Raw genomic sequence first — 23,622 nt, forward strand, 5'->3', positions numbered from 1 at the left:
ATGGATAAAGAAGGTGTGCTACATACATACAATGGAATATTACTCAGCTGTGTAAAGTAACAAAGTTGAATCATTTGTAGAGATGTAGATAGAACTACAGTTTGTCATACAGAGTCAAGTAAGTTAGAAAGAGAAAAACAAATATGGTATATTAAGGCATACATGTAGAATCTAGAAAAATGGTACCGATGAACCTATTTGCAGGGCATGAACAGACATGCATAGAGAAATGAACATGTGGATATGGGGAGGGGGAAACAGGGGTGGCACGAATTGTGAGATTGGGATTGACATATACACATTACCATGTGTAAAACAGATAGCTAATAGGAACCTGCTGTATAGCACAGGGAGCTCAGCTTGGTGATTTGTGGTGGCCCAGATGTGTGTGGGGGAGATTCAAGAGGGAGGAGATATATGGATAGCTGATACACTTCATTCTACAGCAGAAACTAACATATTGTAAAGCACTATTATCCCAATTAAAAAAAATACCATCAATAATAGCATCATAAAGTATGAATACATAGAGATAGTCTATGTAGCACACCTATGTCCATAGATGTGTATGACCTATAATCTGAATCTGCAGGATCTTGCTGAGAGAAATTAAAGAAGCCCTAATAAATAGACTGACTACAACAGTCCTGAGAGCCACAGAGTGTTGGCATAAGTCCTTTTGAAAGGACATCACCATTATCCCAATTACCCCTACCATAGTTGGGCCTCCGGTCAAACTACAGGAAGGGAACACAGCCCCACCCATCAACAGAAAATTGGATTAAAGATTTACTGAGCATGGCCCCATCCACCAGAGCAAGACCCAGTTTTCCCCACAGCCACTCATCTCATCAGGAAGCCTCCACAATCCTCTTATCCTCATCCATCAGAGGGCAGATAGAATGAAAACCACAGTCACAGAAAACTAACCAAATTGATTACATGGATCACAGTCTTGTCTAACTCAATGAAACCATGAGCCATGCTGTGTAGGGCCATCCAAGATGGATGGGTCATGGTGGAAAGTTCTGACAAAACGTAGTCTACTGGAGAATGGAATGGCAAACCACTTCAGTATTCTTGCCTTGAGAACCCCATGAGCACTGTGAAAAGGCAAAAAGATATGACACTGAAAGATGAACTCCCCATTTTCATAAGTTCCATTTTCATAATGGAAATCTTATTTGGTACAAGAAGGCTAAGTAAAAAGAATAGAAATAAAAGATATACAAATTGTAAAGTAAAAAATTTCTTTCATCTTTGTGGATGATATTATCATCTATGAAGAAAATCCCAAGAAATGTATATTGCAAAAGAAGAAAGAAAACCAAAACAACTGGACATGCATAACTAAAAAAATGGACTCCAACACATACCTCACAACTTATAGAAAAAATAACTCAAAGTGTAGTAATTTATAATTAATTTATATTTAAACATATTTAAAATAAAAGTAAAGCATGCTGTAAATCATGAAATGCAGATCTAAGACCTAAGAGAATAAAGATGAACTTTCCAGGTCGGCAGGTGTCCAATATGCTACTGGAGAAGAGCAGAGAAATAGCTCCACAAGGAAAGAAGATCGTGAGACAAAGTGGAAACAATGCACAGTTGTGGATGTGTCTGGTGGTGAAAGTTAAGACAAGAGCTCACCCAGAAGTCTCCATATCTACACTGAAACCAAGTTCCACTCAAGAGCCAACAAGTTCCACTGCAAGATACACCATGCTAATTCTCCAGCAAAACAGGAATACAATACTGAACATTGAAAGTTGGGCTGCCCAAAGCTATGCCCAGCCCATAGAAACCCCAAAACTCACTCCTGGACACTTCTTTGCACTCCAGAGAGAAAAGATCCAGCTCCACCCACCAGAACACAGACACAAGTTCTGGCAACCAGGAAACCTTGACAAGCCACTGGTCCAACCCCACCCACAGGGAGCAGACTCCACAATTAAGAGGACCACGAACTTCCAGCCTGCAGAAAGGGCACACCAAACACAGCAATTTAAACAAAATGAAAAGGCAGAGAAATATTCAGCAGGTGAAGGAACATGATAAAAAAACCACCAAACCAAACCGAAGAGGAGGAGATAGGGAGTCTACCTGAAAAAGAATTCAGAATAATGACGGTAAAGATGATTCAAAATCTTGAAAAAATGGAGTTACAGAAAAATAGACTAGAGACAAAGGTTGAGAAGATAGAAGAAATGTTTAACAAGAACCTAGAAGGAAAAAAGAAGAGTCAATCAATAATAAACGATGCAATAACTGACATTAAAAGTACTCTGGAGGAAACCAACAGTAGAATAACTGAGGTAGCAGAGAGGATAAGTGAGGTGGAAGATAGAATGGTGGAAATAAATGAAGCAGAGAGGAAAAAAGAAAAAAGAATTAAAAGACATGAGGACAACCTCAGAGACCTCTGGGACAACATTAAATGCCCCAACATTCAAATCATAGGTGTCCCATAAGAAGAAGACAAAAAGAAAGGGCATGAGAAAATATTTAAGGAGATAGTTGAAAACTTCCCTAAAATGGGGAAGGAAATAGTCACCCAAATCCAAGAAACCCAGAGAGTCCCAAACAGGATAAACCCAAGGTGAAACACCCCAAGACACATATTAATCAAACTAACAATGATTAAACACAAACAGCAAATATTAAAAGTAGTAAGGGAAAAGCAACAATTAACACACAAGGGGATTCCCATAAGGATAACAGCTAATCTTTCAACAGAAACTCTTTAGGCCAGAAGGGAATGGCAGGACATACTTAAGTGATGAAAGAGAAAAACCTACAACCAAGATTCCTCTACCCAGCAACTATCCCATTCAAATATGAAGGAGAAATCAAAAACTTTACAGACAAGCAAAAGCTGAGAGAATTCAACACCACCAAACCAGCTCTTCAAAAAATGCTAAAGGATCTTCTCTAGACAGGAAAACAGAAAAGGTTTATAAAAACGAACTCAAAACAATAAAGTAAATGGTAATGGGATCATACTTATCAATAATTACCTTAAATGTAAATGGGTTAAATGCTCCAACCAAAAGACAAAGACTGGCCGAATGGATACAAAAACAAGATCCCTATATATGCTGCCTACAAGAGACCTACCTCAAACCTAGGGACACATACGACTGAAAGTGAAGGGCTGGAAAAAGATATTTCATGTAAATGGAGACTGAAAAAAAGCAGAAGTAGCAATACTCATATCAGGTAAAATAAGAGTTTAAAATGAAGACCGTGATAAGAGACAAAGAAGGACACTACATAATGACAAAAGGATCAATTGAAGAAGATATAACAATTATAAATATATAAGCAGCCAACATAGGAGCACCTTAATATGTAAGTCAAATGCTCACAAGTATGAAAGGGAAAATTAACAGTAACACAGTGATAGTGGGGGACTTTAATACTCCACTCACACTGATGGATAGATCAACCGGCCAGAAAATTAGCAAGGTAACACAAGCTTTAAATGATACCAGTTAGACCTAATTGATATCTACAGGGCATTTCACCCAAAAACAATGGATTTCATGATTTTCTTAAGTGCACATGGAACATTCTCCAGGATAGATCACACCCTGGGCCATAAATCTATTCTTGGCAAATTTTTAAAAGTTGAAATCATCTTAAGCATCTTTTCTGATAACAATGAGGTAACATTAGATGTCAACTACAGGAAAAACACTATAGAAAACCCAAATATATCGAGGGTAAACAACACCCTTCTGAATAACCAACAGATCATGGAAGAAACCAAAAAGGAAATCAAAATATGCATTGAAACAAGTGAAAAGGAAAACATGACAACCCAAAACCTATGAGATTCAGACAAAGCAGTGCTAAGAGGGAGGTTCATAGCTATACAAACCTACCTCAGGAAACAAGAGAAATATCAAATGAACAACCTAAATTTACACCTAAAGCAACAAGAAAAAGAAGAGTAGAAGAACCCCAAGGTTAGTAGAAGGAAAGAAATCATAAAAATCAGAGCAGAAATGAATGAAAAAGACATGAAAGAGACTAGAGCAAAGATCAACAAAACTAAAAGCTGGTTCTTTAAGAAGATAAATAAAATAGACAAACCATTAGCCAGACTCATCAAGAAAAAAAGGGAGCAGAAGCAAATCAAGAAAATTAGAAATCAAAGTGGAAAAATCACAACAGAAAACCCAGAAATACAAAAGATCTTAAGAGACTACTATGAGTAATTAGATGCCAATAAAATGGACAACTTGGAAGAAATGGACAAATTGTTAGAAAAGTATACCCTTTCAAAACTGAATCAGGAAGAAATAGAAAATCTTAACAGACCCATCACAAGCATGGAAATCAAAACTGTAATCAAAAATCTTCCAAAAAACAAAAGCCCAGGGCCAGATGGCTTCACAGGTGAATTCTACCAAAACTTTACAGAAGAGCTAACACCTATCCTACTCAAACTCTTCCAGAAAATTGCACAGGTAGGTAAACTCTCAAACTCATTCTATGAGGCCACCATCACTCTAATACCACAACCAGACAAATGTGCCACCAAAAAAAAAAAAAAAAACTACTGGGCAATATCACTGATGAATATAGATGCAAAAATCCTCAATAAAATTCTAGCAAACAGAATCCAACAACATATTAAAAAGATTGTACATCATGACTAAGTGGGCTTTATCCCAGGGATGCAAAGATTCTTCCCTATTCACAAATCAATCAATGTGACACACCCTATTAATAAATTGAAAGATACTCTTCAGAAAGCAGGCACAGAAAGAACATACCTTAACTAATAAAAGCCATATATGACAAACCTACAGCAAATATTATTCTCAATGGCAAAAAATTGAAAGCATTTCCTCTAAAATCAGCAAAGAGACAAGGGTGCCAACTCTTACCACTACTATTCAACAAAGTTTTGGAAGTCCTAGCCACAGCAGTCAGAGAACAAAAAGAAATAAAAGGAATCCAGATTGGAAAAGAAGTAAAATTCTCACTGTTTGCAGATGACATGATCTTCTACATAGAAAACTGTAAAGATACCACCAGAAAATCACTAGAGCTAATCAATGAATATAGTAAATTTGAAGGATATAAAATTAATATACAGAAATCCTTTGCATTTCTATACACTGACAATGAAAAACAGAAAGAGAAATTAAGGAACAATTCCATTCACCATTGCAACGAAAAGAATAAAATACTTAGGAATAAATTTACCTAAAAAAACAAAAGACCTATATGTAGAAAAATATAAAACACTGATGAAAAAAATCAAAGATGAGTAAATAGATGGAAAAATATACCATATTCATGGATTGAAAAATCAATAAATTTAAAATAAGTATATTACCCAAAACAATCTATAGATTGAATGCAATCCCTATCAAGCTATCAATGGTATTCTTCACAGAACTAGAACAAATAATTTCACAATTCGTATGGAAACATAACAAACCTTGAATAGCCAAAGGATTCTTGAGAAAGAAGAATGGAACTAGAGTAATCAACCTTCCTGACTTCAGGCTCTACTACAAAGCTACAGTCATCAAGAGAGTATGGTATTGGCACAAAGACAGAATATTGATCAATAGAACACTATAGAAAGCTCAGAGATAAACCCACGCACCTATGGACACCTAATATTTGACAAATGAGGCACAAATATACAATGGAGAAAAGACAATCTCTTTAACAAGTGGTGCTGGGAAAACTGGTCAACCACGTGTAAAAGACTGAAATTAGAACACTATCTAACACCATGTCAAAAGGTCCTAAACTAGAACACTTTCTAACACACTTTCTAACACCTTTCTAAATTCAGACTTAAATTGAAGAAAGTAGAGAAAACCACTAGACCATTCAGGTATGACCTAAATCAAATCCCTTACAATTATACAGTTCAGTCAGTCCAGTCTGTCAGCCGTGTTGGACACTCTGTGACCCCATGGACTGCAGCACACCAGGCCTCCCTGTCCATCAAAAACTCCTGGAGTTTACTCAAACTTATGCCCATTGAGTTGGTGATGGATCCAACCATCTCATCCTCTGTTATCCCCTTCTCCTCCCACCTTCAAACTTTCCCAGCATCAGGGTCTTTTCAAATGAGTCAGTTCTTCGCATCAGGTGGCCAAAGTATTGGAGTTTCAGCTTCAGCTTCAGTCCTTCCAATGAATATTCAGGGCTGATTTCCTTTAGGATGGAATGGTTGGATCTCCTTGCAAGTCCAAGGGACTCTCAAGAGTCTTCCAACACCACAGTTCAAAAGCATCAATTCTTCAGCACTCAGCTTTCTTTATAGTCCAACTCTCACATCCATACATGACTACTGGAAAAACCATAGCTTTAATTAGGTGGACCTTTGTCAGCAAAGAAATATCTCTGCTTTTTAATATGTTGTCCAGGTTGCTCATAACTTTTCTTCCAAGGAGCAAGCATCTTTTAATTTTATGGCTGCAATCACCATCTGCAGTGACTTTGGAGCCCCCCAAAATTAAATCTGGAACTGTTTCCACTGTTTCCCAATCTATTTGCCATGAAGTAATGGGACCAGAGGCCATGATCTTGATTTTCTGAATGTTGAGTTTTAAACCAACTTTTTCACTCTCTTCCACTTTCATCAGAAGGCTCTTTAGTTCTTTGCTTTCTCCCATAAGTATAGTGTCATCTGCATATCTAAGGTTATTGATATAACTCCTGGCAATCTTGATTCCAGCTTGTGCTTCATCCAGCCCAGCATTTCTCATGATGTACTCTGCACATAAGTTAAATAAGCAGGGTGACAATATACAGCCTTGACATACTCCTTTCCCGATTTGGAACCATTCTGTTGTTCCATTTCTAGTCCTAACTGTTGCTTTTTGACCTGCATACAGAATTCTCAGGAGCCAGGTAAGGTGGTCTGGTATTCTCATCTCTTTAAGAATTTTCCACAGTTTGTTGTGATCCACACACTCAAAGGCTTCGGCATAGTCAATTAAGCAGTGGAAGTGACAAATATTCAAGGGATTAGATCTGATAGACAGAGTGCCTGAAGAACTATGGATGGAGGTTCATGACATTGTACAGGAGGCAGTGATCAAGACCATCCCCAAGAAGAAGAAGTGCAAAAAGGCAAAATGGCTGTCTGAGGAGGCCTTATGAATAGCTGAGAAAAGAAAAGAAGTGAAAGGCAAAGGAGAAAAGGAAAGATATACCCATTTGAATGCAGAGTTCAAAAAAATACCAAACAGAGATAAGAAAGCCTTTCTCAGTGATCAATGCAAAAAAAGAGAGGAAAACAATAGAATGGGAAAGACTTGAGATATCTTCAAGAAAATTAGAGATACCAAGGGAACATTTCATGCAAAGATGGGCACAATAAAGGACAGAAATGGTATGGACCTAACAGAAGCAGAAGATGTTAAGAAGAGGTAGCAAGAATACACAGAAGAACTATGCAAAAAAGATCTTCATGACCCAGATAATCACGATGATGTAATCACTCACCTAGAGCCAGACATTCTGGAATGTGAAGTCAAGTGGGCCTTAGGAAGCATCACTACAAACAAAGCTAATGGAGGTGATGGAATTTCAGTTAAGCTATTTCATATCCTAAAAGATGATGCTGTTAAAGTGTTGCACTCAATATGCCAGCAAATTGGGAAAACACAGCAGTGGCTATAGGACTGGAAAGGTCAGTTTTCACTGCAATCCCAAAGAAAGGCAATGCCAAAGAATGTTCAAACTACTGCATAATTGTACTCATCTCACATACTAGCAAATAATGCTCAAAATTCTCCAAGCCAGGCTTCAACAGTATATGAACTGTGAACTTCCAGATGTTCAAGGTGGAATTAGAAAAGGCAGAGGAACCAGAGATCAAATTACTAACATCTGTTGGATCACAGAAAAAGCGAGAGTCCCAGAAAAACATCAACTTTTGCTTTATTGGCTACGCCAAAGCCTTTGACTGTGTGGATCACAACAAACTGTGGAAAATTCTTAAAGAGATGGGAATGCCAGACCACCTGACCTGCCTCCTGAGAAATCTGTATGCAGGTCAAGAAGTAACAGTTAGAACTGGACATGGAACAACAAACTGGTTCCAAATCAGGAAAGGAGAATGTCAAGGTTGTATATTATCACCCTCCTTATTTAACTTATTTAACTTATACTTAACTTATATGCAGAGTGCAAATTATGCTGGATGAAGTACAAGCTGGAATCAAGATTGCCGGGAAAAATGTCAATAACCTCAGAGATTCAGATGACACCACCCTTATGGCAGAAAGTGAAGAGGAACTGAAGAGCCTCTTGATGAAAGTAAAAGAGGAGAATGAAAAAGCTGGCTTAAAACTCAACATTCAGAAAATGAAGATCATGGCATCTGGTCCCACCACTTCATGGCAAATAGATGGGTAAACAATGGAAACAGTGCCAGGCTATTTTCTTGGGCTCCAAAATCACTGCAGATGGTGACTGCAGCCATGAAATCTAAAGACACTTGCTCCTTGGAAGAAAATTTATGACCAAACTGGACAGAGACATTACTTTGCCGACAAATGTCCAGGTAGTCAAAGCTATGGTTTTTCTAGTAGTCATGTATGGATGTGCGAGTTGGACTATAAAGAAAGCTGAGTGCCGAAGAATTGATGCTTTTGAACTGTGGTGTTGGAGAAGACTCTTGAGAGTCCCTTGGACTGCAAGGAGATCCAACCAGTCCATCCTCAAGGAGATCAGTCCTGAATATTCATTGGAAGGACTGATGCTGAAGCTTCAATACTTTGGCCACCTGATGCGAAGAACTGACTCATTTGAAAAGACCCTGATGCTGGGAAAGATTGAAGGCAGGAGGAGAAGGGGCAACAGAGGATGAGATGGTTGGATGGCATCACTGACTCAATGGACATGAGTTTGAGCATGGTCCAGGAGCTGGTGATGAATATGGAAGCCTGGTGTGCTGCAGTCCATGGGGTTGCAAAGAGTCGGACAGGACTAAGTTACTGAACTGAACTGAACAAAACATTAACTCTAAAGAGGAAATAAGAGGAAAATATGAGAAAAGTCAGTGGTTACTCTGAGGTGACATGGCTCCAGCAAATTGACTTCGTACTTTTAAGAAGTGAAAGAGATTTTTTTTAATCCCTGTTTGTACCTCTCATCCCCATACAATCACAAGCCTTCTCTCTCTCTCTTTTCTCCCCCACCCTTCAACATCAAAGTTCCAGAAAGCATTTCCGCATTCGATTTTTAATATGTTTCTCTTTCTACCGACCCCTTACCTTACTGCACTGTAGTTTCTGTCCCCATAATTGCAATGAATGTGCTCTCACCAAGGTCACAAGTCTCCTTTTTGTCACTATGTTCAGATATTTTGTATAAATATGTTAACATCCTGAAAGTTCTTTTAATAACCATATAAAATATGCTTGTTTGCACACATTGCTCCTATTGCTTAATATAAAATCTTCAACAGTTTCCCAGGCTCTGGAGCAGGAGGTGCTGGGTTCAAACCCAAGCTGACCTGCTGCCTAAGTGTGCAGTCCTGGGCCAAATCTTTATTTTCTCTGTTTCACAGTTTTTTATCTATAAAATGAGGATAAGCAATTGCTTCTACCTCATAGAGGTGCAGTGAGCACTGAAGAACTGATACATGAATAGGACTTGGCATATGATACATAAAAAGGACTTGGTACAAATACAATTTTAGCCAATTTTGTATTTTGTTTTGTCTATCTTTATTGATACTACTATCCTGGCAGTTGTGGAAAAATAGGGTTTACACTGATTTTTATTCATATTCAGTGACATTTGACGGATGTTTTTACTGAGTGTGTTAGTTTCCTAATACTACCATTTCTTTGTATCACTCATTCATACACTAATCAGTAAATATATATTGAACTTGAAACCCATACTATTCCATTAGAGCTTACTAACTCTGAAGTGGAAATAAGAGGAAAATATGGGGAAAGTCAATGGTTAAATCTGAGATGACGTGGCTCCTGCACATTAACTTTTATACTTTTCTGAACTGGCCATAAAAAAAAAAAAACCATGAAATTCATGGCTTAAAACAAGGGAACTTTTTTCCTCTCTCACTTCTGGAGACTAGAGTCCAAAAGTAGGGTACTGAAAGGGCCATACTAGGGCAGCAAATGCCAGTCTTCGCCTCCATCTTTCTTTACATGGCCTTCTTCCTTGTGTGTGTGAAATCACCCTCTCCTTTCTCTTATAAGGACACCGGTCATTGGTTTTAGGGACCACTCTAAATTCAATATGAACTCATCTCAATTACATATGCTCAGACCACACTTCTAAATATGGTTGCATTCACAGGTATGGGTTAAGGCTTGGATATATCTTGTTGGGGAATATAATTCAACCCACTACAGTGATATAAGTAGATTAAAAATCTAAAATGAGGTCTTACCTTTTGTACAGAGCATATGAATGCATCTGCACATGAATGAATACACATATTCCCATATAAGAAAGCTTTGGGGAACATATAACCCAGATGAAAACATTAGCAAGGATTATCTTTGAGTGCTATATTTAGGGTATTTTTATTTTGTTTCCATCTATATGTTCCATTTTTTAACCTATAAACCTGTGTTAATCTTGTAAATACAGAAAATAATAAAATCACTGAGAAACACAAGCAATCTCTGCTCTGCCTACAAGAGAGCCATAAATTTAGAACAGGACCATCCCTGAGGCACAGGAAGGGAGAATAAGATGTTGGGGAGCTCATTCCACAGTATAACAGGACACAATTCCCCAAATTCCAAACCATACTACTTACTATCAGTATTTTAAATTCCTACCTATTTAAGTGGGGAAAAAGTGTTGTCCCTCAGTTTGATTAGTTTTGCTGTGCCCTGATGAACAATGAGGCTGAGGGTCTTAACAGGTGAGAAGCAGTAGTGTGTACTGGTTACATGTGGGGCTCAGAGACCACACAGAATCTGTTCACATCTTAGTCTTGTGACTGGCTAGCCCTGCCCTCACTGTGCCTCACTTTCCTGATGGTTAAAGTCCAGCAACACGGGCTTCCCTAGTGGTCCAGTGGTTAAGACTCCGTATTTTGCAGGTTTCATCCGTGGTCTGGGAACTAAGGATCCCACATGCCCCATGGTGCAGCCAAAAAAAAGAAAAAACATAAAGTCAGGCAACAGTAGCTCCTCCTCATAGGCTGTGGTGAGGAAGAAAAGACTAAGTGTAGGTTGCACAGGCACAACAGTGTTAGCTAGTGAAGAAGTCAGGAGTAAATATGAACGATTCTTATCATTATTATCATACTGAAATGGATCAGTAGAAATTACAGGATCATTTTTTTTTATTCTGTGAGCTTATACTGATTGGCTTGAATTGGCCTATGGTGTTTGTCATAAAAAAGTAGCTTATAAAACCGTAAGAAGGATTTTACATCATTGCTATTCTTAAAAATGCATAATTATACTGGCATAGTACAATTTCTGGAAAAAAAAATGTAGTCAAATGTAGACAGTTCTTATCCAAAGAAATAGACCTTTAAGAATTTTAATGACTTTTTTTCCCTTCGTGCGTTGTCTACCCAGTTTTATCTATAACAAAAGTGCTCGGTTTTGGAAGTGCAGAATATAGTAAGAATAAATATCCCTAGCCCTTCCCATAAGAAAGTGGGTCAGTGTCAAGATGGGGAATCCCGAAGCCACAGAAATTAGATAACAGGTGGTCTCAGAAACTAATTTTTGAATCTACCACATGACATTCCCAGTTGGGCAATGTCAAGAGAATTAGACATGCCTAAAGGAATGGCGATCATGTCTCTCAAACAAAGCTTACATTCAGCAGTCCGATGACATCTACACTTCCCAGGATTTTAGTGAAGATTGTGAGATGAAAGCAGCTTCACAAGATGCTTCCTTCTGTACTCTGACAATTAAAGCCCCTTGAGCTAAGAGCAAGCCATGGTTTTAACCACCAGTTAGCCAAGGAGTGAGCTCCAAGGGAAAGGAAAACATGAGGGTCTGCATGATATCACCCAGCCCCACAGCAACCCGAGGGGAGAATGCTTAAACAACAGGATTCAGGGGGAAAGTTTAGTCACAGTTTCAATCAGACAAAGTCCCCAGGCACAATCAACATGTGAGAATGAAATAACTTTAAAGTACCTTCCTGGGACTTCCCTGATGACCCAATGGTTAAGAATCCACCTTCCAATGCAGAGGATGTGAGTCTGATCTGTGGTCAGGAAACTAAGACCCCCACATGCCATGGGGGCAACTAAGCCTGCATGCCACAAATAGAGAGAAGCTGCAATGAAGAGCCCACGTGCCACAATAAAGATCCCACATGCCACATCTGAGACCCAACACAGACAAATAAATAAATAAATATTAAAAATAAAATTGCAACTTCATCGCTAGAAAAAAGGAAAAGAGAAAAAAAGGAAAGGAAAAGAAAAAAAGTACCTTCTTTATGCAACTAAAAATAATAAAAGAAAAGGAAAATATACAAAAGCCCAGCACTTCAAAAAAATTCAAAATGGGATACATGCTCAAGCCAACTGAGGGATCTGAGTGTTAGCCTGAACACAGGAGGACTACCTCTAATCATGTCATCTTTCACCTAGGTTCTGGATGTACAGGCATAGCTGAGCGACAGTGTGAATGAAAGACAGAAAACTAGGCCTGGACAAAGAGATGTTTTATATTCAGGAGGTACTGAGACACTGTTTAGAGCTAGCTGAGACCTGGCAACTCTAAGACTGAACATGGCAGATAAAAAGTGACTAAAAATAGCATCTGCTGATTCCCTTAGTGCCTCCTACAGCACAGAAACTGAGAAAATGGATGTGTCCATTTTAGAAGCTATAGAAGCTCTGAAAGAGAATATACATGGCATAACATTCATAACATATACATTCCCTTTCTCCTTCTTCAAATCCAAATGATCTCTATGAGCTCTTCTTATTTAAGTCATGTCTTTTCTTGGGGGAGAACACAGGAGAAACTATACATATATTTGTTGAAATTTTACAATATTGAAAAACTGATATCTTCTATCGGTTTGTTCATTATTCCTCCCAACAGATCTGTGAGGTAGGTATCAATATGCCATTTCCTAGATGACCCACTATATGGTCACACACATCTACTTAGAGGCATCTCTCTTCATTTTCCATGGGTTATTTTTTCCAGTGAAGAGACAATTTTTAGAAATAGAAACAAAAAGTTTCCTTTAAAGCAGATTATAAAAATTAACTGTTGTATGACCTCAATGCTCTTTAAAGAATTCATAGTGTGTATGTGAGTGTTCGAGTGATAGTTGCTTAGTCATGTCTGACTCTTTGTAACCCTATGGACTGTAGTCTGCTGGCTCCTCTGTCCATGGAATGCCCCAGGCAAGAAAACTGGAGTGGACTGCCATTTCCTTCTCAATAATATGTGTATAAAGAGACTGAAAGGACATATAGGTAGTTTTCATTTCCTGCTTACTCCTGAATCTACATCACATTTCTTTATTAAATGTGAGTTAGGGACTTCTCTGGTGGTCCAGTGGTTAAGAACCCACCTTGCAATATGGGAAGAAATAAATATATATATTGTAATTGATTATATTTTTTAAAATTGAAAGTTAAAACTCAAATTCATAAAAGTGATTACCTGTAAGATGACAGAGCAGCAGCTCAGGATGGAAGATGATATATATTCTCATTAAAAATACAATACATAATTACTGACTCCAGGTACTGACAAAGACAAGAAACAATGACGAACCCAGTAGCAAAGAGCCACTCTACTTGCTCAGATTGAATTTAGACACATTTCACACTAAAAGGAACAGGCATTCTTTGGAGAAAAGGCTGATTCCGGGACTAAGTGGGGATTGTAGCAGATGAGTCTGAACCAAACTCTCATACTAGAACACATATCAAGGAGACAACAGTCACCCTAAAGACTCAGAAGCCAACCAAAAGGCTCTCACAGTCCAAAAATAGAACAATTTGAACATCGAAAATGTTAATACCTGCAATGGATTAAAACATCAAGTATATAAACATCTAGAGCATATGATGACACTCTAAAAGAAAAAAAAAAACAAAAAACAACTCAAGTTTCACCTTTGGAGGATCCCACAGAAAAAACTCACCATCTTGAAAAGTAGAAATACTGCAAAAGAATTAAGCATTAATTTTTCTCTTCTGTGTCAACCAGACATCAGTGTTACCTCATAGTTGATGAGAGGAAGCTTGTCTTATAAAAGAATTCCAGCTAATAAATGGAAAAGAAATTATAGAATTAAAATATTACCATTTGCTGTTGTGGTCCTTTAATGGACCGGAACTTGGGGGTACAGAGTCGACTGATAAGAAAGTGGAAGAAGGAAGAAAAGAGGCTGAGCCACATGAAGGGGACAGAGGAGAGAGAGAGAGAAAATGAGGAAAGACACGGGAACCAGTGCTCTAATGGAACAGAGGCGTTTACTCAACATATTGTGGGCATATATATACTCTCTTACAAGATAGCCCTTTTTAGCAGAGACAGGGATCAAAAATCTAACAAGTCATCTAGAAAGCCAGAGGCTAGAATCAGTCTCAAGAGAGGGGGTTGTAAAAGTTACTTTACATATCAGAAAGGAGGAGACTTGTAAATGGCTGCTGTTCACCGTATGGAATTTCCAAATGAATGAGATACACGAATTTCTATTATCCCCGAAAGCCGGCTTGCCAGCTCTCTGGCACCTGTATTCAGGTGCTGTTAAGGAACATAGAATTCATGCAAGACTGAAAACAGCACACAGGAAGCCTCCTGTTAAATGTATCCTGACAATTTGCAAGCATTAATGAAATATAGATCGAGGTCATCATCTTAAGAGGCTAAGAAAACATGAGTTAAAAGGCAGATGGAAAATGTCATAATAGATGGATCAGACTGACAACACCTGGACCCAGTGATCAGTCTCAAGGACAGAGGAGGAAGGACAGAAATGAAGAGGCTCCTGATATAGGGCTATAGGAAGTATACCACCACATCTCAGGTACTCTTTCCACAAATCTGAATCTAAGCAAGCCTCTATATGTACAGTAATTACCAATTTAAAGGAAATAAGATGAGCCAGAAGAATAGAACCAACAGCATAATAGAGACATAATCAGCGTAATCCAGAATGCTGACTCCACAGGAAAAAGATCCAGTTTGTTAAGTAAATAAATGGAGATTTAAAAAAGGACATTTGGATGAAAAGAGATCAAGATTTCAGAGCAATTAAGCTTAAAACCATAATGAGTTGCTACCACATATCTATAAGAACAACAAAAAGGAGAAAGATGGAAAATACCAAATTGTTTAATGCATAGAAACTGTGATGAATATTACCTTCTAATTTTTACAATCATTATCTTCACATTTTTGTTAAATAAATACACTCTGTATATGCAAGAATGCCTACCAAAGCATAGTTTTCACCTAACAACACTTAACAGGGTCTGACATAGTTCAACAAAAGTCTCTTTCTTCGTCCTAAGTATAATGGCGAGGAGTGTGGGCTCTGGAGACAGACCAGGTCCAAACCGTCATTCTACCACTTATAAAACGGTATGAATTTGAACACTTTTACTTCACCTCATAGTCACTCAAGTGCCTCATCTGCAAAACAGCAATTATACAGAACTGATCATGGAAGAAAGAAGTTCAAAGTAAAAAATATTGCCTTGTGTTTTGGTTTCTACAAGGATAAATGGTGAGGAATTACCTAATTTTAAAAATTCAACTGCCAAGACCTTGGGATAGCTGGCTCTTTCTGAACCATGAGATAATGAAAGAACCTCTCTGGGCCTCAGTATCATCCTTTAAGAAGAACTGTCTTTACCTCATGGGTTGTTGCTTTGAGAATTAATTAATACACGCAAATACTTAGAACAGCATGAGGCACACAATATCAGCTCAATAAATGCTAGAATTTTCATAAGGACATGCAAGTTTTGATATTTTTATGAAAAGTTTCCATTTGTCTGTAATAAAACTTGTCATTTGGACTCAACTTGAATATCACGTCCTAAGAAAGAGCTTCACTGACAACTGTGTCTACAACAATCCCTGTCCTTGTAATTTTCTACTAATGGATTTTATTTTGTTGTAAGCATTTATTCCCATACAAAATAGTCCAGCTTATTGATCTGTTTCCCTGCTTATTGCCAGTTTCTCAAACTAGAGTAAAAGCTCTAGGGATACTGCCCTTTCTTATTCACTGTGTCGCATCCCCAGAAACTAGTTTCAGTGAGTGTGACAGGTTGAAATGTCACCTCAAAAAGATATGTTGAAGTCTTAATTCCCAGTGCCCCTGAACATAACCTTACTTGGAACTATGGCTGTTGCAGATGTAGTTAGTTAAGATGAGGTCATACTGGAGTAGCTGCTGCTGCTTCTGCTGCTAAGTTGCTTCAGTCATGTCCAACTCTGTGCAACCCCATAGACGGCAGCCAACCAGGCTCCCCCGTCCCTGGGATTCTCCAGGCAAGAACACTGGAGTGGGGTGTCATTTCCTTCTCCAATGCAGGAAAGTGAAAAGTGAAAGTAAAGTCTCTCAGTCGTATCTGACTCTTCGCGACCCCATGGACTGCAGCCCACCAGGCTCCTCCGTCCATGGGATCTTCCAGGCAAGAGTACTGGAGTGGGGTGCCATTGCCTTCTCCGATACTGGAGTAGGGTGGTCCCTAAAACAACGTCACTGGTGTCCTTATAAGACAGCCGCATGAAGACAGAACAGGGATAACATCACGTGATGACGCAAGCAGAGGTTGGAGTTATACAGCGCCAAGCCAAGAAATGCAAAGATTACCACCAGAAGCTAGGAAGAAGCTTAGACAGATTCCCCAACTGGTCCAGAGGGTGCATGGCCCTTTTAACACAATGATTTCAAGCTTCTCGCCTCTAGAACTGTGAGATGATACATTTCTATTGTTTAAGCCACCCAGCTTGTGGTACTTATGGCAGCCTTGGGAAACTACTGCACTCCCTCCCATATAAAATACTGAAGAAGTATTACTGAAAAGTAAGAATTGTTCCCTTTTTTACCCTTGTTGTTGTTGTTCAGTTGCTCAGTTGTGTGCCACTCTTTGTGACGCCACGGACTATAGCACACCAGGCTTTCCTGTCCTTCATTACCTCCAGAGCTTGCTCAAACTCATGTCCATTGAGTCGATGTCATCCAATCATCTTCATCCTCTGTCACCTCCTTCTTCTCCTGACCTCAGTCTTTCCCAGCATCAGGGTCTTTTCCAATGAATTGGCTCTTTGCATCAGGTGGCCAGAGTATTGGAGCTTCAACTTCAGCATCAGTCTTTCCAATAAATATTCAGAGTTACTTTCCTTTAGGATTGACTGGTTTGATCTCTTTGCTGTCCAAGGGATTCTCAAGAGTCTTATCCAGCACCACAGTTCAAAAGCATCAATTTTTCAGGACTCGGCCATCTTTATAGTCCAACTCTCACATCCATACATGAATATTGGAAAAACTACAGCTTTGACTATGTGGACCTTTGTGGGACTTTTCTACCTACTGGGATCAAATGCAGATATTTAAATTTGAGTTGTAGGAGGGAGAAGTTGACACCAAAATTATACATTAAAGGATTCAAAATTTTAACACCACCTTCTTGCAAAGGCACAGCAGTGCTTTTCCAACTTGGATGATATCACAACCAACAGGAGAAATTATTCAACACATACACACCCTCCCAATCTACCTCCCTAATTTAGATACAGCAGACCCAAGGTGAGCCAAGAAATCAGCTGTTTCAACAGGCACCCTTGGACAGTTTTGATGAAGTTGTCTATGGACCACCCTTGGAAAAATCCTGACCTACACATCTGACATTAGTGTACTATTAATTTAACGTCTGCCATACACAGGTCTCTCATAGCTAGTGTGTCTCTGTTAATATAATTACTCAAAAATACCTGGTCCTCCCTTCCCACCTGCAACCACAGACTGTTTTCCCACATGGGTTCACAATTAAGCTCCTTTGGATTTTTTTCTTCTTCTTTTTGGCCATGCTGCCAAGAGGCTCATGAGATCTTAGTTCCCTGACCAGGGATTGAATGTAGGCCCTCAGCAGTGAAAGTGCGGAGTCCTAACCCTGGACTGCCAGGGAATTCCCTCCTTTGGACTTTATCTACAGCATCAGCTTCTCATGATTCACCAGCAGACTACCTCCAGATTCCAACTAAAAGTCCTTCCTGAGTCTCCAGTCTTTCAGCTTCCCCCATCAGACTCCACAAACTAATGTCACTTCCTTAAAATAGATCTCTCTCTATATACATCCAATTGGTTCTCTTTGAGAACTCTGACTAATATAGGTATTAAAACTCAAGTATCTTTTCCATCCTAGAGTAACCTGTGCTTTCAACCAAAAAGATTTCCCAGCAATAGTCAGCTACTGACACGTTCAGTGAAAATATAATACCTGGAAATTATAATAAAAATTATTCCCATGACAACAGCATCAACAAGTATGAACTACATAAAGATAACCTATATTGTACATCTGTGCCCACAAACATGCAAGGCCTAAAATCTGAACACTATAAAACATTGCTGAGAAAATTAAAGCAGGCCTAAACAAATGAAGGGATATATCATCCTCCTGGGTCAGAGGACTCAGTATTGTGAAGATGGCTGTTCTTCCCAAACTGATCTATAGATTCCTTGCAATCCCAATAAAAATCCAAGTGCTCATTTTTTAAAAAGAAATTGACAAGGTTATTCTAAAAAGTCATTGAAATGCAAAGGGCTTAGTCTACAAAAAGCAACTTTGAAAAGAAAAAAGCTGGAGGATAAGCACTATCTTATTTCAAAACTCATAAATCTATAGTAATCAAGGCACTGTGGTATTGGGATGAAGGTAGGAATGTATATCAAAGTAACAAAATTAAAATTCTAGAAATAGACCCACATATATATGGGCAACTGATTTTCAACAAAGCTACAAACGCAATTGAGCGGAAAAAGGAGTCTACTCAACAAATGGTACTGGGACATAGATAGTCATAGGCACCATAAACTGATCGCTGGGGCTTCCCAGGTGGCACTAGTGGTGAAGAATCCACCTCCTAATGCAGGAGATGCAAGAGACGCGGCATAGATCCCTGTGTAGGGAAGATTCACTGAAGGAGAAAATGGCACCCCACTCCATATTCTTGCCTGGGAAATCCCATGAAGAGAGGAGCCTGGCAGGCTACGGTCCACTGGGGTCGCAAAGAGATAGACATGACTGAGCATCTGAGTGTGAACTTTGATCCATATAATGTACTACATACAAAAGTTAACTCAAAAAGAATGACTGATGTAAACATAAAAGCTAAAACTATTTTAACATTCTAGAAAAATTACAGTAGAAAATTCTTCTGCCCTTAGGTTTCGTAAAGATTTCTTAGATATGACATCAAAAGCAAATTCAAAACCATAAATGAACAAATTGATGCACTGAATTTCCACAAAATTAAAACTTATGTTCTTCTAAGAACACTGTTGAGAGAATAAAAAGACAAGCCATTGAGTGAATGAGAGAAAATATTTGTAATTCACAGATCAGCTATTCAGAATTAAAAATCTCAGAGGTCAGTAGAAAACAGACACTTCAATAAATAAGTGGACAGAAGATTTGAACAGATACTTCACCTACGATATACACCTGTCAAACAAGCACATGAAAAGATGCTCATCATCATTAGTCATTAGGAAAATATAAGTAAAAACTATAAGAAATCACTACACCCCTCTGAGAAAGTTCAAAATTAAAAAGAATGACCATACCAAATATTGTCAAGGTTGTGGAAGATGGAACTCTCGTATCTCGTACACTGCTGGTGGCAATGAAAAATGCTCTGACTACTTAGGAAAAAAGTTTAGCAGTTTCTTACATAGTTAATTTTACAACTACCAATTTTACCAATCATTACACTTGTAAGTACTTACATAGAAAGAGAAAATATATGTCCCAGGAAAGAATTATATACAAATGCTCACAGAAGGTTTATTTCCAAGAGACCCAAATTGGAAACAACCCAAATATCCATTAACAGGTGAATGGACAGAACAAACTGTTATATATCCAAATAATGGGATAGTTCCACATTACAGGAAAGGAAAGTTAATCTATAGTGACAAAAGTCAGTGGAAGCCTATGAATGAGGAAGTTTGAAGTAGAGAGAGAGGCAGAAGAGAGCTTGGTGGGCCGATTACCTAAGATCACAAGGAAGCTTTTTGAGATGATAGATATGTTCATTATCTTGACTGTAGTATTAGATTCAAAGGTGCATACATATATCAAAACTTAGAGCATATACTTTAAATATGCACAGTATATTGCATGTTGACCATACCTCAATAAAATATTTGAAATATATTTATATATTCATAATTCTGATGCAATTAATCAGGTGAAAAATTCTTACAATTGTGCTCTTGTAGTATTAACAGATCCACATTATATCTTATCAAATTAGTCATGCTCCATATAACCAAAATAATCATGTGCAATAAAATATACCCAAATATTAGGGTAAACTAAATGTTCATTTCTTTCTGAAGTACAGAAATAAAAATATTACATCCCAGGGAAATCATAATGATATTTAACAGGAATTGGTTATTTCAGGGAATGTGGCTGAGTATCATTGTTAGGACAAACTCTAAAAAAGTAAAAATGCTTGTTTTTAAACAATAAATTCTATGGCTGACATTTTAAACTAGCACTTGGAAATTGTCTGTTTTTTTAAAAAAAACATGTCATTATAAAAGGGGAAAAAAACCTATTTGCAGCAGAGAACAATCTACATTACAATGTCAAATTATTAGAAAGTTCTAACTACTGCATATTTGCATACCCATATAAGAGACACAAGGGAATCAGTGATTATTATTATTTATAAGATATATTTATTTATTTAAGTCTATTTACTACAAATGAATGTTAAAGACCAACTGCCTTCCCAGTTGGACAAACAATTGCTTTTCAGCACAAAAAAGAAAAAAAGGCTTCTCTCAGATGGGCCTCAAGGGTGACTGAAAAGCATGTAGCAGCTGATGGAATGCATTCCCACTTTTCAACTCTTTCCTATGAGATCAAAGTAGCTATTTTTAGGCTAGTCTGTGAACCTTACAGAGATATCCCACAACATACTTTTATCATACCTATGAACTCATTTGAGTCAGGCGTCATATCCAACTGAAGATGTGAAGTGTTGGGGTCTCCGAAGGCCTGCTGGACTTTAACCTGCAGTAGAAGTTCCATCAGCCACCAGGACACTGATCCTCAGAAGCTGTCTCCTTCAGACACCTGATATGAGCAAGGCCACCGGCAGGAGGGCTGCGCAGGGAGAGACACATCCAGCAATCACCATGGTTTACTGGTGTAACTGTGTGCTCCGCACCGTGCTAGGCACTGGGTTGTGACAATGACATTGAAACAATTGGGTAGTGATCTTAACAACCGGATGTTACAACGAGCTTCCCACCACGGACTTTTTCTTCTCCTTTTCTCATCTATCCCTTAACAACAAAGTGGAAACGGAATAAAAAGTGGCCTGAATTCATAAAGACGTTCATGATCCCGCAATAACCACAGGGCCATAGGCTTCCTCATGTGTTATCACTGAACGTTCTCAGCGATCCTGTGGGGAAAGCATTCTTACCCCATTTTACAGAGGGGAAAGCATTCTTACCCCATTTTACAGAGGGGAAAGCTGAGGCTCAGAGAGTCGCTACCAGTCTCAGCTCCCGCGCTCCTGCATTTAGGAGGAAAGGGCTCCAGGACACCCTTGGAGCAGGACACCGCACTCACGGGGCCGGGCAGGACCCCAGTGCTTTACCTACGAGACAGCGGGGCACCGAGACCCAAAGCGGGAAAGCGGCGACTAGAGTGTGGATCCCCTTGTCTCCCCACACCCCCAAGGCGGTCCAGCACCCACCGTAGGTACTCACCCTCCCAACTCAGTTCCAAACAACTGAAGGCGAAACTTGCTCTCCTCGCCAGGTGCTTCTGTCTCCATTAAAATGTCGTCAAGGGCGCCTTGCTGACGTCACGTTTCTATAGCAACCGCCAGGCGCAGGCAGATCCTCCACCACCTTAAATACCAATACCCTCCCACCGTCCAGCACTTCCTTATCTTAAGCTTAAAGTAAAACACCTCAGCTCTTCAGGCTGCAACTGAGGAAACATACTCATTAGAGCCACTAGACTGGGACCCCAGCAACTAGCAAAAATCTGTAGTTTTGTGGGACAAAATATGTGCTTGTGGTCAGAAATTGCGTTTGCTTTAAAGAGATTGTTGCGGCTGTCCGTCTAGTTACGGTTTTTTCAGTAGTCATGTATGGATGTGAGAGTTGAACAATAAAAAAAAAAAAACTGAGCCCCGAAGAATTGATGCTTTTGAGCTGCTGTGTTGGAGAACATTCTTGAGAGTCCCTTGGACTGCAAGGAGATCCAACCAGTCAATCCTAAAGGAAATCAGTCCTGAATATTCATTGGGAGGACTGATGCTGAAGCTGAAACTTCAATTCTTTGGCTACCTGATGCGAAGAACTGACTCAATGGAAAATACCATTTTCCATTGGGAAAGATTGAAGGCGGGAGGAGAAGGGGACGACAGAGGATAAGATGGTTGGATGGCATCACCAACTCAATGGACATGATTTTGAGCAAGTTCCAGGAGATGGTGCTGGACGGGGAGGCCTGGCGTGCTGCGGTCCATGGTGTCACAGAGTCGGATAAGACTGAGCGACTTAACCGAACTGAACTAAAGAGACGGTAGGGGATTCCCTGCTGGCTCAGACAGTAAAGAGTCAGCCCACAATGTGGGAGACCTGGGTTCGATCCCTAGGTTGGGAAGATCCCCTGGAGAAGGAAATGGCAACCCAGTCCAGTATTCTTGCCTGGGAAATCCCATGGACAGAAAAACCTGGCAGGCTACAGTCCATGGGTAGCAAAGAATTGGAAAAGACTGAGCGACTTCAATTTCACTTTCTTAAAGAGACAGTACAGGGCTTCCCGGGTGGCGCAGAGGTAAAAGAATCTGCCTGCAACAATGTAGGGGAGGAATAGAGGGTTTCGATTCCTGGGTCAGGAAGATCTCCCGGAGAAGGAAATCTACTCCAGTATTCTAGCATGGGAAATCCATGGACAAAGGAGCCTGGCAGGCTACAGACAATGGGGTCGCAAGAGGCAGAGACAACTTAGTGACTAAACCACCACCAGGAATGTATTATTAGAACATGGAGATGCAGGGAAATACCCTAGGGATCTGGGAGATGAGTTACCCTCCCTCTGAGGGTGAACGTGTACTATCACAGTCCATACTAAGCAGTTAGCCATCTGCAAAGAAACAAACTGTCTCTGGTCATATGACTGAATGATCTAGATACATACAGAAAAATGTCAGTGAAGAAATCTCAGAGTGATGTCAGGGAGGCAAACCTAGAACATTTAGTAGGCAGAAAACTAAGTCATTTAAACCATACATTGGTTTTTCCTGGGGAATTTTTATCCACCATTCCTGATATTTTCTTTCACCATAGAGGAACAGGCCGGACCAAACCCATGTGACCTCTCTATACACTCACCCCTCCACCGAGAGAATCACTTCCCTG

At 39.2% G+C, this 23,622-nt stretch overlaps 1 long non-coding RNA gene across 1 annotated transcript in view; it reads right to left on the reverse strand.

The window, feature by feature from the left end:
• The window catches only part of LOC145535813 (uncharacterized), a 32,021-nt gene extending 9,978 nt beyond the window's left edge, over positions 1-22,043 (reverse strand). Inside the window, exons 1-2 of the long non-coding RNA XR_014075499.1 lie at positions 21,958-22,043; positions 21,169-21,343 (exon numbers count right to left, since the gene is read on the reverse strand). This is a non-coding gene — a long non-coding RNA (uncharacterized LOC145535813). The remainder of the gene's footprint in view (positions 1-21,168; positions 21,344-21,957) is intronic.
• Positions 22,044-23,622: the final 1,579 nt, after the last annotated feature.

This window comes from Giraffa tippelskirchi, chromosome X (genome assembly GCF_054371585.1).
Source record: "Giraffa tippelskirchi isolate mGirTip1 chromosome X, T2T-mGirTip1v1.2.pri, whole genome shotgun sequence".
Classification (NCBI taxonomy): Eukaryota; Metazoa; Chordata; class Mammalia; order Artiodactyla; family Giraffidae; genus Giraffa; species Giraffa tippelskirchi.